Genomic DNA, 13,824 nt, shown 5'->3' with positions numbered 1-13,824 from the left:
AAATAGTGTACGCACCTCCTAGGATGCGTACAGAATTTTTGTTCGATTTTCAATAAATAAATAATAATAATAACTCATAACCAATATCTCAATAGAAAAAAATAAATTTAATAACTCATAACTAAAAAATTCTCATAGAAAGTGACAATAATTTATATAACTTTTTAATTGATTTATAAATTATTGAAAAGTTAATTACAATATTTAAAATTTTTTTTAAAAGATAAAATGCAAAATTCTTTTAGAAGCCAATATTGATGATGTAGCATTGCCAACTCTTACTATTAATATCCCAATTTTTTAAAATCCTCAAACAAAGTTTTGAAACTTCATTATTGTGATTTTTAGTTGCATCCAAAAGTATGGGTTTATTATATTGGTGAGTTGGTTAATGTGATAAAATCAACATATTAATTCTAATTATCCAAAATTTGGAGATTCGAAGTCCTCTTCTTTTTTTTACCCTTCTCTGAAAAGGTTTGAATATCATATTGTAACTTTCAACTTTTTTGGTTCATATTATTTCCTTCTTGACTTAAATATATATGGCAATAAAGTGTAATTGTTTTGTCTACCATGATTTTTTTTTTTTTTTTTTAATAAACCATGTCACTTGAATTTTTTTTGGTTCATGCTTTCGCCCTCTCTAGGTTCAAATCCTGGTTCCGTCCCTACTTTCCATGAATTCCTCATCATGTGGTCTCGCAGACCCATCGATCCCTTAGAAAGATGTCTTTTCAAGTCTATGTTGTCATCAATCTCACTAGTTCTGCTACAGAGCAAATCAAATTCAAATACATTACCTTCTCCCATCCTAAAGGAACCCAATCATCTTAGTTGTTCAAACATCCCAGTTTGCACAGGCATCCGATGATTAAATGATCTCAGTTTTCCAAACATCCCAATTTGCACAAGCATCTGGTGATAAAATCATATCAGCTGTTCCTAATGTCTCTGTTCACATATGCATGTGGTGATGAAGTCGTCTTAGTTGTTCAAACATCCTAGATTACATCGGTATCCAATGATCCAGGGTCGGTTTGGGATCCGCTTATTTTGCTGAAATTGAAAACTTTTTGCTGAAAATATTGTAAATAAAGGTAAAAGTTAGCTGAAATAGTATAATTGGACCCATGAATAGTACCAAAAACTACAGTGAGGCTCATGAACAGTAGCAAAAATAAGCTGATAGTAAAATAAGTTGACTTTTTAATTTTGAGCCAAACTTAGACCCATCTCAGTTAATCAAATATCCCGGTTCATACAAGCATTTGGTGATCAAATCATCTTAGTCATTCAAAACATCTTAGTTTGCACAAGCATTCGGTAATCAGTCTTAATTGTTTGATGGTTGTGAAATTAGACACAATTCGCTTTCATTAGTTGTTGTATGATCAAATACAACTTGCTAAGATGTAGACTTCTCCATCGTGCTCACACCCCGATGGTTATAGTCTTTCAGACAGGCATGCACTTGCCCCATGTGCGGCCCAGCCACAGAACTTCATCTTGTTTGTGACCTTGGGTGTTTTGCTGGCACCTTTGCCATAGAGGTCACACCTTTATCGACAGTGTCGCAATTTCCCCTATGACCCCGAGCTTTTAGGAATTTTTTCAACATCGTTGGGCCCTTAGGTAGCTCCTACGCCCCCCTCCGGTTCTTGCCCCTAGGGATTTGTGACCCAGTTTGATTGCTCTTTTAGAAGAAGACGATTGACCACCAATCTGGTTGCTTTTTCAGAAGAAGATAATTGACCACCGGTCTTGAAGTCTATGACTTTGAGACCACCCTTTCTTGGGAAGCAATCCTTAAAGGTTGAAAAGCGGCATGCCCATGCCATTAGTTAGCTCCCCCTATTGTATGATTTGTTTGAAGAGGTGTGCGTGGGTAAGGCCTGGATATTAGCTGAAACACCTAGATTGTCCTTATAGTCTTTTGAAATCACTGTGCACGGCAATGCCAAAAGAAGGGAAGCTCTAAACACCCTATTTCCTTCCGACCTATAGCCAAGCCCCCCGATCCAATGACAAGAAATCAATTTGCTACCAAAATGATTAGCATTGTGTGTGGAATCCAACAAGGATTAGAACCCTAAAAGTGGTCCAATATAGGTTTCCACTGTACTATTTCAACTACCTTTTAGTTTTATTTATAGTACTTTCAACAAAAAGTTTTCAGTTTTAATTAAATAAGCTATTTCCAAATAGACATTGAAACTTTACATGAGAAGGATCTTGGTATCCAACATCCTTCATGCGTAGCTACTTTCATGGAGAGCCTCGCTCTACTTGATAGAGCAAACATGGTATCTAACTAAGCGGATGGTGGCATGCATGTTAGATGCGAAGTCATTAGTGGTATGGATGAAGTGAAACCTTGTTATTCCATTTCCTTTACTAGTAGGCATGATAGTGGTGCAGTTTGGATTCGGCGTCCGCGTTTGCTGAAACGCGTTTTCCCTTTTTTTTTTTTTTTTCTTGGCCGCATTGTTTGACTTTGGAGACAAAAAATACTGTGCATAAACAGTGCGTGCACTGTTCACGCACTGTTTATACACTGTTTACCCAATAAAAAATATTAAAAATAGGTCCCACAACATTATTTATATATTTAAAAATTATTTTGCTACAATGTTTTCAGTTTTCAGTTTTCAGTTTTCAGTTTCAGCAACAATACAATAAGTTCAATCCAAACGTACCCAGTATTGCTAAAGTCTTGATTTTTATCCCAGGTTTACATTATCATTTTGTGTTTATTATATAATTAGTATTTGATATTTCTATGTGGATGGCTATTGTGCACAAACCCAGGTTTGGAAATGTCAACAAAAAACAATACCTAGCCAACATAATCCTTATATGCTTATGTATCTCTCTGGTAGTGTTAAAAAGAGCTTGATTGTTTCTCTTCTGATTACAATTTAAAAGAAAAAATTACCAAAAATAGAGGAGAATCAAAGAAGCTCTAATTTATTTGACAGAGAGGTGGTCCCAAGATATGTTATCTTCCTACATCATTTTATCTCTGGCCTCTAAGAGATTTTTAAAGATAAGAAATGTTATTATTTAGTGCTTAGATGGGTTCAATCACATGTTTTATCATTGGATGCTGATCAAATAGTTTAGCTGCTTAAATGTTGTATTTCTGTTAGTAATGTTCTGTTCTTTATCCTGAAGAAACATGCTATGGCTTATAATGCTATTGGATGTGTTCACTAAATTTGTTTGGTTAAAGTGGAGGAATTTAATGGCATATATAGCTGTTAGGTTTTGAGGTACATCAAATGTGTTTCTTGAACTTTCTTTTGGCCGGAAAAGAAGAATTTAAGGACATGAACAGTTGTTAGCTTGTCAAATTTCTTAGCTTTGAGACAGACTTTAGCTGTGGGAGTTTAAATCAACTTACAAGTATTTTTAATGATGCAGGCAAATATCTTTGTTGTTTTAAGTTAACATCCATGAAATAGAATACTTATGGGACTATATTTGACCTCTTCAATGGACATGAACTAGCAACCTTTTACTTGCACACAATTTACAAATGGTTCCTAACTACATGGTCTTTCTTTCACCATCTTGGTTCTTGAACCTAATACAACATCTCTGATCCTAAAACTCTTATCTCTATCAGATACAACCATTATTTTTCATAGGTGATTTTGTTCCACTTTTCTCCTATAAATTTGTAGAATAACAATTTCTTTAATAGAAATTCGTTCCTGAATCTTTTACTACTTTACAAGCTCAAGTTATAGAAGGTAGATGCAAAAGTTCCTATCTTGATATTTAAAATACCATCCTCTCATTACATGGTCACTGTCTCGTTAACTTATGAATCTATAACATTACTTCCATAGTAGCATTCTGCATCCTGCAATCATCTTATGCAAGATATCTCGATCCTATATCAAATACAACTATTAACTGTTGCACTTTTCTCAATCGTTTACTAGAATATACATTTGGATCTATTCAAATGTGCATTGCCCCAAAAACTGAGTTTGCATTCTCCTCTAAAGAAAAAGTGCTATCCAAAACTAAAACCCAAAGGCAGTTTAATCTGTTCTACCCATTTAGAAAGGAATCCTTATGAAAAAAGTTGCTCTCTGTGATATTTTCTTCTTAGCTTTTGACGCATACTTCAACCTCGATTCTCAGCCCCAATTATCAGGGAAAATTTTTATGCTTCCTTTGCTGATTTGCAATTAAGAAAACAAATCCAGATGATCTTGCTCGAGCTGGGGTTTTTCTTGAGCAGGCCATAGGAGAGAAAGGAGTAAAATCTTAGGCTGATGAAGAAACAGCTATTGACTAGTTTGCTCGAGCCAGATTCTTCATGTGCCAATTCTTCGATTTTCTTCACAAAATAATCAAGAAATGCATCCTTGACTCAGATGACATTGTCACAAATATTAGCTAATTTAAATCCTAACAGTTTAATTCAATCATTGTTCTCAAGCATCATGTGCTTCACCACTAACTAGGAGACCTGCATTCTTTCTAGTCTCAAAATCAATTTACAGCCTAAACAGTTGGACTAGTGATTTGACATAAATGGTGACAGATTTAAGAATAAACTTATGTAGATAATTCTTTCTTTATAATATATATATATATATTTTTTTGTAATATACTTTTTGGGAGGAGGTGGCATGGGTACCCATGAGCTATGATCTAACCCAACTTGTGACTTGATACTCTAAAGAGATTGGGGAAAGGGAGTATGTCACATAATCAGTCCTACACCCATGTATTTCACGAGCAATGGATTTGGCCTTGACAAACTTTCCAACTAGAAGCACCACACATAGTGCAGCCAAAGATACCTGCAACTACAACTGCTCTGCCAGTTAGCTNTTTGGCAAAATTGACTCTTCGTATTTCAAACACACACCACTATATATAGACTCTTATACCCATTAAATTGAGAGAGCTTCCAAAGAGAATTTTGTGAGAAACCTAGAGAAAAACAAGATTGCCTCATCTCCATTGTTACATTCTTGAGAGGCCTTTAACCAAATCCTTATCTCACCACACCCACGTCTGTGAGAAGGTTCATTTGGTGTCAAGGGAAGTAGTTTGGAAGGAACTAATATACATTGGTTGATGCTATGGTCTAGTAGCGGAATCCGGGAAGCTAAAGAAGAAATAGGTTCGGCGTAACCTCGTTGGAGTAAGAAGCTTGGAAGGCTTAGGTACTTGGGTAGATTTGGCTTGAAGGGTCTTCTACTATTCATGTATCCCAACTATATTCTTTAGTGGATTATCTGACCGCTTGGAGAGCGGCGGAGAGATTTTACGTCGAGGACTTCGGTTTCCTCTTCGATAACACATCGTGTGTTATCCGTGTGTTTGCATCTTCCTTCCCTTTATCTTTGCCTTATATTTACTACTGTGGATGTGTTTATATTTGGCTTAGATTGTTTATCAATTTTGTTATGAGCTTGTTATCATGTTCCGCACATTAACTGTTTGATATAAAGCTTGAATTGGTAATTTTTTAATTTGGGGTCTAAACGTTCAAGAGTGTTTTATACAAATTTTGAACTTTCAATTGGTATCAGAGCAGGTACACTCGCTGTGGTTTAAATACCTAAGTGTGATCCTTGACCCTATTTGAGATGGACCGGTCTCAATTGCTCAATGTTCCACCATTTTTTGATGGGAACAATTATACTTTCTAGACAGTCAGAATGAGAGCATTTTTATGTTTTATAGATGATACCATTTGGGATGCGGTTGAGGTTGGTTGGACTAAGCCGGAGGTAGGCAAATCCATTTGGGATAAGGCAGCTCTTGCTGTATCCAATGCTAATAGTAAAGCTTTAAGTGCTGTTTTTTATGGTGTGTCTCTTGATGAATTTCACAGGATCTCTCATATGACCGTAGCCAAAGAAGCTTGGGAGATTTTGGAGACTACATATAAAGGTACAAAGAATGTTAAGGACACAAAGCTTTAAATGCTTACCACCAAATTTGAAGAGCTCAAGATAGGTGATGATGAACCATTTGATTCATTCTATGGGAAGCTCAATGAAATTGTAATTGCTAAACTCAATCTTGGGGAGAAGATTGAAGATACTAAGGTGGTGAGAAAAATATTGAGGTCCTTACCTGAAAGTTTTAGAGCAAAGGTTACACCATAGAAGAAAGCAAAGACTTGGATGAGATCAAAATCTAAGAGTTGATAGGGTCTCTCCAAACGTATGAGCTGGGACTTCCTTCCCACAAGATGAGTAAATTGCTTACTCTCACAACCATCACCGAAGAAATGGATGATCCTTCCAAAGAAGATGGAGTGAAGAAGGAAGTAGCATATCATGCGAAAAACTTCCGCAAATTTCTGAAGATGAAGAACAGTGGGAAACCATTCAACAAAGGAAAATTTCATCTTCAAAAGGTGATAGGAAAGAGCTTACGAGGAAAGAAGGGAGGGATTTTCAATCTCCTTCAGACATTGTGTGTTTTGAATGCAATGGCCATAGGCATCTCAGAAGGAGTGTCCAAATTTCTTGAGAAGGAAAGGCAAGGTGTATGCTACAATGCTAAGTGATATAGACTCTTCAAGTTCTGATTCTGAAGAGAGTTGTGATGGAGAAGGAAACTACTCCGCATTCATGACCATTGCACATGTGGAGTCCTCGGATGATTTGGGTTCACTTGTGAAGGAACTTGGCGAATATTCTGATTTGGAGTCCATTGGATTGTTGAAGAATCAGAGGCTGAAGAAGAAGAAGATACATCTAGTCTTCAAAAGAATTATGCCTTACTTCTCGAGAAATCAGGTGAATATACAAAAGTGACAAAGGCAGCTGTGAAGAAGATGAAGAGAGCTGAGGAAGATTACAAAAGCCTGTTGGTCAGATACAAGGAGGCAAAGTGTGAGATTGAAGCACTTAATGGTGAGCTATCAGAAGCTTACACAAAAGTGAGATTCCTTGAGCAAGAGGTGGTGCAAGCCATAAGCCATATAGAATAGAGCAAGGTAACGGCCATTCCCGCCTTGTGTAACTGACTTACAGAGGACCAGAACGACACCGTTTAGCAATAGATCTATTGACGTTGCTTGAGTTAAATAAAATAGTGCATTTGGCCATTTTAATGAAACTGTGCGTTTCATGCTTACTATGTTGAAGTCAACAATGCTGTTTTGTTATGGGTTTGTGTATCTTCCTCAACAAATCTCATCCCATCAGTCCTATGTCTTGGCAAGTCTGCCCCTACTAGTGGGAGTGGGATAGGGCTCCTGCAAGCGAGCATGACAACATCAGAATACAAGTACACACAAGGATTGCATGACTAAACTCTACTTATTATGCCATGTGTGTATAGTTTCTTTCTTTATCACATGATTTGTTGATATTTGTTTGTGTGTAGTGTTCTTTGTTTTATTTAATATGCTTTCTAGTTTGCATTTTCAGTATATTGTACATATCCAATGAGGCATTTTCTTTTCACTGCATCATGCATTTCATCTTTAGCATTTCATTTCAGCATGAATTTTGAAGCATAAAATCATTAAAAAAAAAAAAAACAGAAAAATCACAAGTTTTGAGCAAAAAAATGATTTTTTTTTTGCCTTTTACTTTTAGTGCGTACGCTAGCTACAGAGTGCGTACACATTCTTTGTTACAGATTTTCAGACCTAACTCTACGCATTTTCAAATTATTCTTAATGAGTCCAATAAATTTCCTTGGTCCAGGCAAGTCCGCACTAGACGAAGGGAAAAGTCATTTAAGCCACAATAAATATAATACTATTACACATCAACAATAAGTAACATGGATGTTGAGGAGGCATCGAATCTTCTCGTTCAAACCACTCAGAGGCATTACAAGAATGACATTGACACCTCCATTGAATGCCCCCAAAGGCTAGAAAAGAAAGCCATATATATAGGTAACACAAAACCCCAAGGGAGGTACTTTTTTTATCTTCATTCTTGTACTCACAACATAGACAGAGTTATTGGTCATTCATTTTCTAGTCACCTAACTTTATCATTAGAGGCCCAGTGGTTGGCACCACACCGGTGATCCTTCTAGCTTGAGTCTTTCTCTCTTGCAGGCCTTTGGACGATCCTGAGTCACCTTCCGTCTGGATGATTACCTCGACTGATGATTTTGGCATCATCAATCCTAATTTGGTTTCTAAGCATTTCTACACCCAAAGCTCAGTTCCTAAGCATGTTTTTAATCAAATGTATCCTAAAACTAGCAAATTTTTACATCAAGCATACATTTTCAGGGATTTTCATAGAATTTCTCAAAAACACAAATTGCATTGAAATGAATTTGAAGTGTTTTAAACTTACCCGTGCATGAGCTCGATCAGAAGCATGGAGCTTGATCTTAAAGAGGATATCAGCCTCACTTCGATGTGGATGAAGAGGAATCCACTGCTTCCATGCGAACCCAATCTCATCTCGGAATCGCATCATAGCCTAGCTAGCAGCAGCCCCACCACGAGGAGGCATCTAGGAGGCATTTTAAGATTTTTAGGTTATGGTTTTCGGAATTAAGAGAAAAGGGACAAAGATGGTTGAAGGAAGTTGTAATGGTGCGAAGTGGGTAATAGTCTGAAGCCATGGGGTTTGATGTAGGACCCAATTGGCGTACGCACTCCCTGGGATGCGTAGAATGCGAAAGCATTCTCAGCTATGCGTATGCTCTTTTTGCCCGGCCTCTTTAAAAAAATAGTGTACGCACCTCCTAGGATGCGTACAGAATTTTTGTTCGATTTTCAATAAATAAATAATAATAATAACTCATAACCAATATCTCAATAGAAAAAAATAAATTTAATAACTCATAACTAAAAAATTCTCATAGAAAGTGACAATAATTTATATAACTTTTTAATTGATTTATAAATTATTGAAAAGTTAATTACAATATTTAAAATTTTTTTTAAAAGATAAAATGCAAAATTCTTTTAGAAGCCAATATTGATGATGTAGCATTGCCAACTCTTACTATTAATATCCCAATTTTTTAAAATCCTCAAACAAAGTTTTGAAACTTCATTATTGTGATTTTTAGTTGCATCCAAAAGTATGGGTTTATTATATTGGTGAGTTGGTTAATGTGATAAAATCAACATATTAATTCTAATTATCCAAAATTTGGAGATTCGAAGTCCTCTTCTTTTTTTTACCCTTCTCTGAAAAGGTTTGAATATCATATTGTAACTTTCAACTTTTTTGGTTCATATTATTTCCTTCTTGACTTAAATATATATGGCAATAAAGTGTAATTGTTTTGTCTACCATGATTTTTTTTTTTTTTTTTTAATAAACCATGTCACTTGAATTTTTTTTGGTTCATGCTTTCGCCCTCTCTAGGTTCAAATCCTGGTTCCGTCCCTACTTTCCATGAATTCCTCATCATGTGGTCTCGCAGACCCATCGATCCCTTAGAAAGATGTCTTTTCAAGTCTATGTTGTCATCAATCTCACTAGTTCTGCTACAGAGCAAATCAAATTCAAATACATTGCCTTCTCCCATCCTAAAGGAATCCAATCATCTTAGTTGTTCAAACATCCTAGTTTGCACAGGCATCCGGTGATCAAATGATCTCAGTTTTCCAAACATCCCAATTTGCACAAGCATCTGGTGATAAAATCATATCAGCTGTTCCTAACGTCTCTGTTCACATATGCATGCGGTGATGAATTCGTCTTAGTTGTTCAAACATCCTAGATTACATCGGTATCCAATGATCCAGGGTCGGTTTGGGATCCGCTTATTTTGCTGAAATTGAAAATTTTTTGCTGAAAATATTGTAAATAAAGGTAAAAGTTAGCTGAAATAGTATAATTGGACTCATGAATAGTACCAAAAACTATAGTGAGGCTCATGAATACTAGCAAAAATAAGCTGATAGTAAAATAAGTTGGCTTTTTAATTTTGAGCCAAACTTAGACCCATCTCAGTTAATCAAATATCCCGGTTCATACAAGCATTTGGTGATCAAATCATCTTAGTCATTCAAAACATCTTAGTTTGCACAAGCATTCGGTAATCAGTCTTAATTGTTTGATGGTTGTGAAATTAGACACAAATTCGCTTTTATTAGTTGTTGTATGATCAAATACAACTTGCTAAGATGTAGACTTCTCCATCGTGCTCACACCCCGATGGTTATAGTCTTTCAGACAGGCATGCACTAGCCCCATGTGCGGCCCAGCCACAGAACTTCATCTTGTTTGTGACCTTGGGTGTTTTGCTGGCACCTTTGCCATAGAGGTCACACCTTTATCGGCAGTGTCGCAATTTCCCCTATGACCTCGAGCTCTTAGGAATTTTGTCAACATCGTTGGGCCCTTAGGTAGCTCCTACACCCCCCTCTGGTTCTTGCCCCTAGGGATTTGTGACCCAGTTTGATTGCTCTTTTAGAAGAAGACGATTGACCACCAATCTGGTTGCTTTTTCAGAAGAAGATAATTGACCACCGGTCTTGAAGTCTATGACTTTGAGACCACCCTTTCTTGGGAAGCAATCCTTAAAGGTTGAAAAGCGGCATGCCCATGCCATTAGTTAGCTCCCCCTATTGTATGATTTGTTTGAAGAGGTGTGCGTGGGTAAGGCCTGGATATCAGCTGAAACACCTAGATTGTCCTTATAGTCTTTTGAAATCACTGTGCACGGCAATGCCAAAAGAAGGGAAGCTCTAAACACCCTATTTCCTTCCGACCTATATCCAAGCCCCCCGATCCAATGACGAGAAATCAATTTGCTACCAAAATGATTAGCATTGTGTGTGGAATCCAACAAGGATTAGAATCCTAAAAGTGGTCCAATATAGGTTTCCACTGTACTATTTTAGCTACCTTTTAGTTTTATTTATAGTACTTTCAACAAAAAGTTTTCAGTTTTAAATAAGTTATTTCCAAATAGACATTGAAGCTTTACATGAGAAGGATCTTGGTATCCAACATCCTTCATGTGTAGCTACTTTCATGGAGAGCCTCGCTCTACTTGATGGAGCAAACATGGTGTCTAACTAAGCGGATGGTGGCATGCATGTTAGATGCGAAGTCATTAGTGGTATGGATGAAGTGAAACCTTGTTATTCCATTTCCTTTACTAGTAGGCATGATAGTATTGCTAAAATCTTGATTTTTATCCCAGGTTTACATTATCATTTTGTGTTTATTATATAATTAGTATTTGATATTTCTATGTGGATGGCTATTGTGCACAAACCCAGGTTTGGAAATGTCAACAAAAAACAATACTTAGCCAACATAATCCTTATATGCTTATGTATCTCTCTGGTAGTGTTAAAAAGAGCTTGATTGTTTCTCTTCTGATTACAATTTAAAAGAAAAAATTACCAAAAATAGAGGAGAATCAAAGAAGCTCTAATTTATTTGACAGAGAGGTGGTCCCAAGATATGTTATCTTCCTACATCATTTTATCTCTGGCCTCTAAGAGATTTTTAAAGATAAGAAATGTTATTATTTAGTGCTTAGATGGGTTCAATCACATGTTTTATCATTGGATGTTGATCAAATAGTTTAGCTGCTTAAATGTTGTATTTCTGTTAGTAATGTTCTGTTCTTTATCCTGAAGAAACATGCTATGGCTTATAATGCTATTGGATGTGTTCACTAAATTTGTTTGGTTAAAGAGGAGGAATTTAATGGCATATATAGCTGTTAGGTTTTGAGGTACATCAAATGTGTTTCTTGAACTTTCTTTTGGCCGGAAAAGAAGAATTTAGGGACATGAACAGTTGTTAGCTTGTCAAATTTCTTAGCTTTGGGACAGACTTTAGCTGTGGGAGTTTAAATCAACTTACAAGTATTTTTAATGATGCAGGCAAATATCTTTGTTGTTTTAAGTTAACATCCATGAAATAGAATACTTATGGGACTATATTTGACCTCTTCAATGGACATGAACTAGCAACCTTTTACTTGCACACAATTTACAAATGGTTCCTAACTACATGGTCTTTCTTTCACCATCTTGGTTCTTGAACCTAATACAACATCTCTGATCCTAAAACTCTTATCTCTATCAGATACAACCATTATTTTTCATAGGTGATTTTGTTCCACTTTTCTCCTATAAATTTGTAGAATAACAATTTCTTTAATAGAAATTCGTTCCTGAATCTTTTACTACTTTACAAGCTCAAGTTATAGAAGGTAGATGCAAAAGTTCCTATCTTGATATTTAAAATACCATCCTCTCATTACATGGTCACTGTCTCGTTAACTTATGAATCTATAACATTACTTCCATAGTAGCATTCTGCATCCTGCAATCATCTTATGCAAGATATCTCGATCCTATATCAAATACAACTATTAACTGTTGCACTTTTCTCAATCGTTTACTAGAATATACATTTGGATCTATTCAAATGTGCATTGCCCCAAAAACTGAGTTTGCATTCTCCTCTAAAGAAAAAGTGCTATCCAAAACTAAAACCCAAAGGCAGTTTAATCTGTTCTACCCATTTAGAAAGGAATCCTTATGAAAAAAGTTGCTCTCTGTGATATTTTCTTCTTAGCTTTTGACGCATACTTCAACCTCGATTCTCAGCCCCAATTATCAGGGAAAATTTTTATGCTTCCTTTGCTGATTTGCAATTAAGAAAACAAATCCAGATGATCTTGCTCGAGCTGGGGTTTTTCTTGAGCAGGCCATAGGAGAGAAAGGAGTAAAATCTTAGGCTGATGAAGAAACAGCTATTGACTAGTTTGCTCGAGCCAGATTCTTCATGTGCCAATTCTTCGATTTTCTTCACAAAATAATCAAGAAATGCATCCTTGACTCAGATGACATTGTCACAAATATTAGCTAATTTAAATCCTAACAGTTTAATTCAATCATTGTTCTCAAGCATCATGTGCTTCACCACTAACTAGGAGACCTGCATTCTTTCTAGTCTCAAAATCAATTTACAGCCTAAACAGTTGGACTAGTGATTTGACATAAATGGTGACAGATTTAAGAATAAACTTATGTAGATAATTCTTTCTTTATAATATATATATATATATTTTTTTGTAATATACTTTTTGGGAGGAGGTGGCATGGGTACCCATGAGCTATGATCTAACCCAACTTGTGACTTGATACTCTAAAGAGATTGGGGAAAGGGAGTATGTCACATAATCAGTCCTACACCCATGTATTTCACGAGCAATGGATTTGGCCTTGACAAACTTTCCAACTAGAAGCACCACACATAGTGCAGCCAAAGATACCTGCAACTACAACTGCTCTGCCAGTTAGCTCTTTAGCATATTCCATTCTTACTCAAGCAGGATGCCAAATCAGAAATCTAATTACAAGGGCTGGCTTGAGTGAGATATGATTGAAGAGGAAGGAGACTATGGCAATGGTTTTGGGTTTTTTGATTTGAGTATTTGGCTCGTAAGCTTTTTGGATTCTTGTATAAATTATTTTTATAAATAGAGATCTATGGACTGGATGACATTTACAAGACTACAGAGGTCAAGTAACTAATCAAACAACGCATCCAGCTATACCATTCCCATTAAAAATAATATTTTTAACACTATATAGTTAAACCCGACTAAAGTCTTATTCATGTCTTTAGGCAACTCTCTCTTCTTTTCACTTCCCTCTTCCATAGGAAAAATGTCCCAAATGAGAGAGCCTTTGATCCTAGAGGAAGGATCATATCCCCGGCGACGTTGTACTCATCATCTTGGCAAGGCTACATGTCAAATCACTCTTAAGATTCAGGTGCATTTGTAAACCCTGGGACTCCTTAATTGCCAGCTCCTATTTCATCTCCACTCACCTTAATAACAATAACAACAATCATGATCATGGTT

Source organism: Quercus suber, unplaced genomic scaffold, assembly GCF_002906115.3.
Source record: "Quercus suber isolate HL8 unplaced genomic scaffold, Cork oak 2.0 scaffold_47, whole genome shotgun sequence".
Taxonomy (NCBI): domain Eukaryota; kingdom Viridiplantae; phylum Streptophyta; class Magnoliopsida; order Fagales; family Fagaceae; genus Quercus; species Quercus suber.
This window is presented reverse-complemented; position numbering follows the sequence as displayed.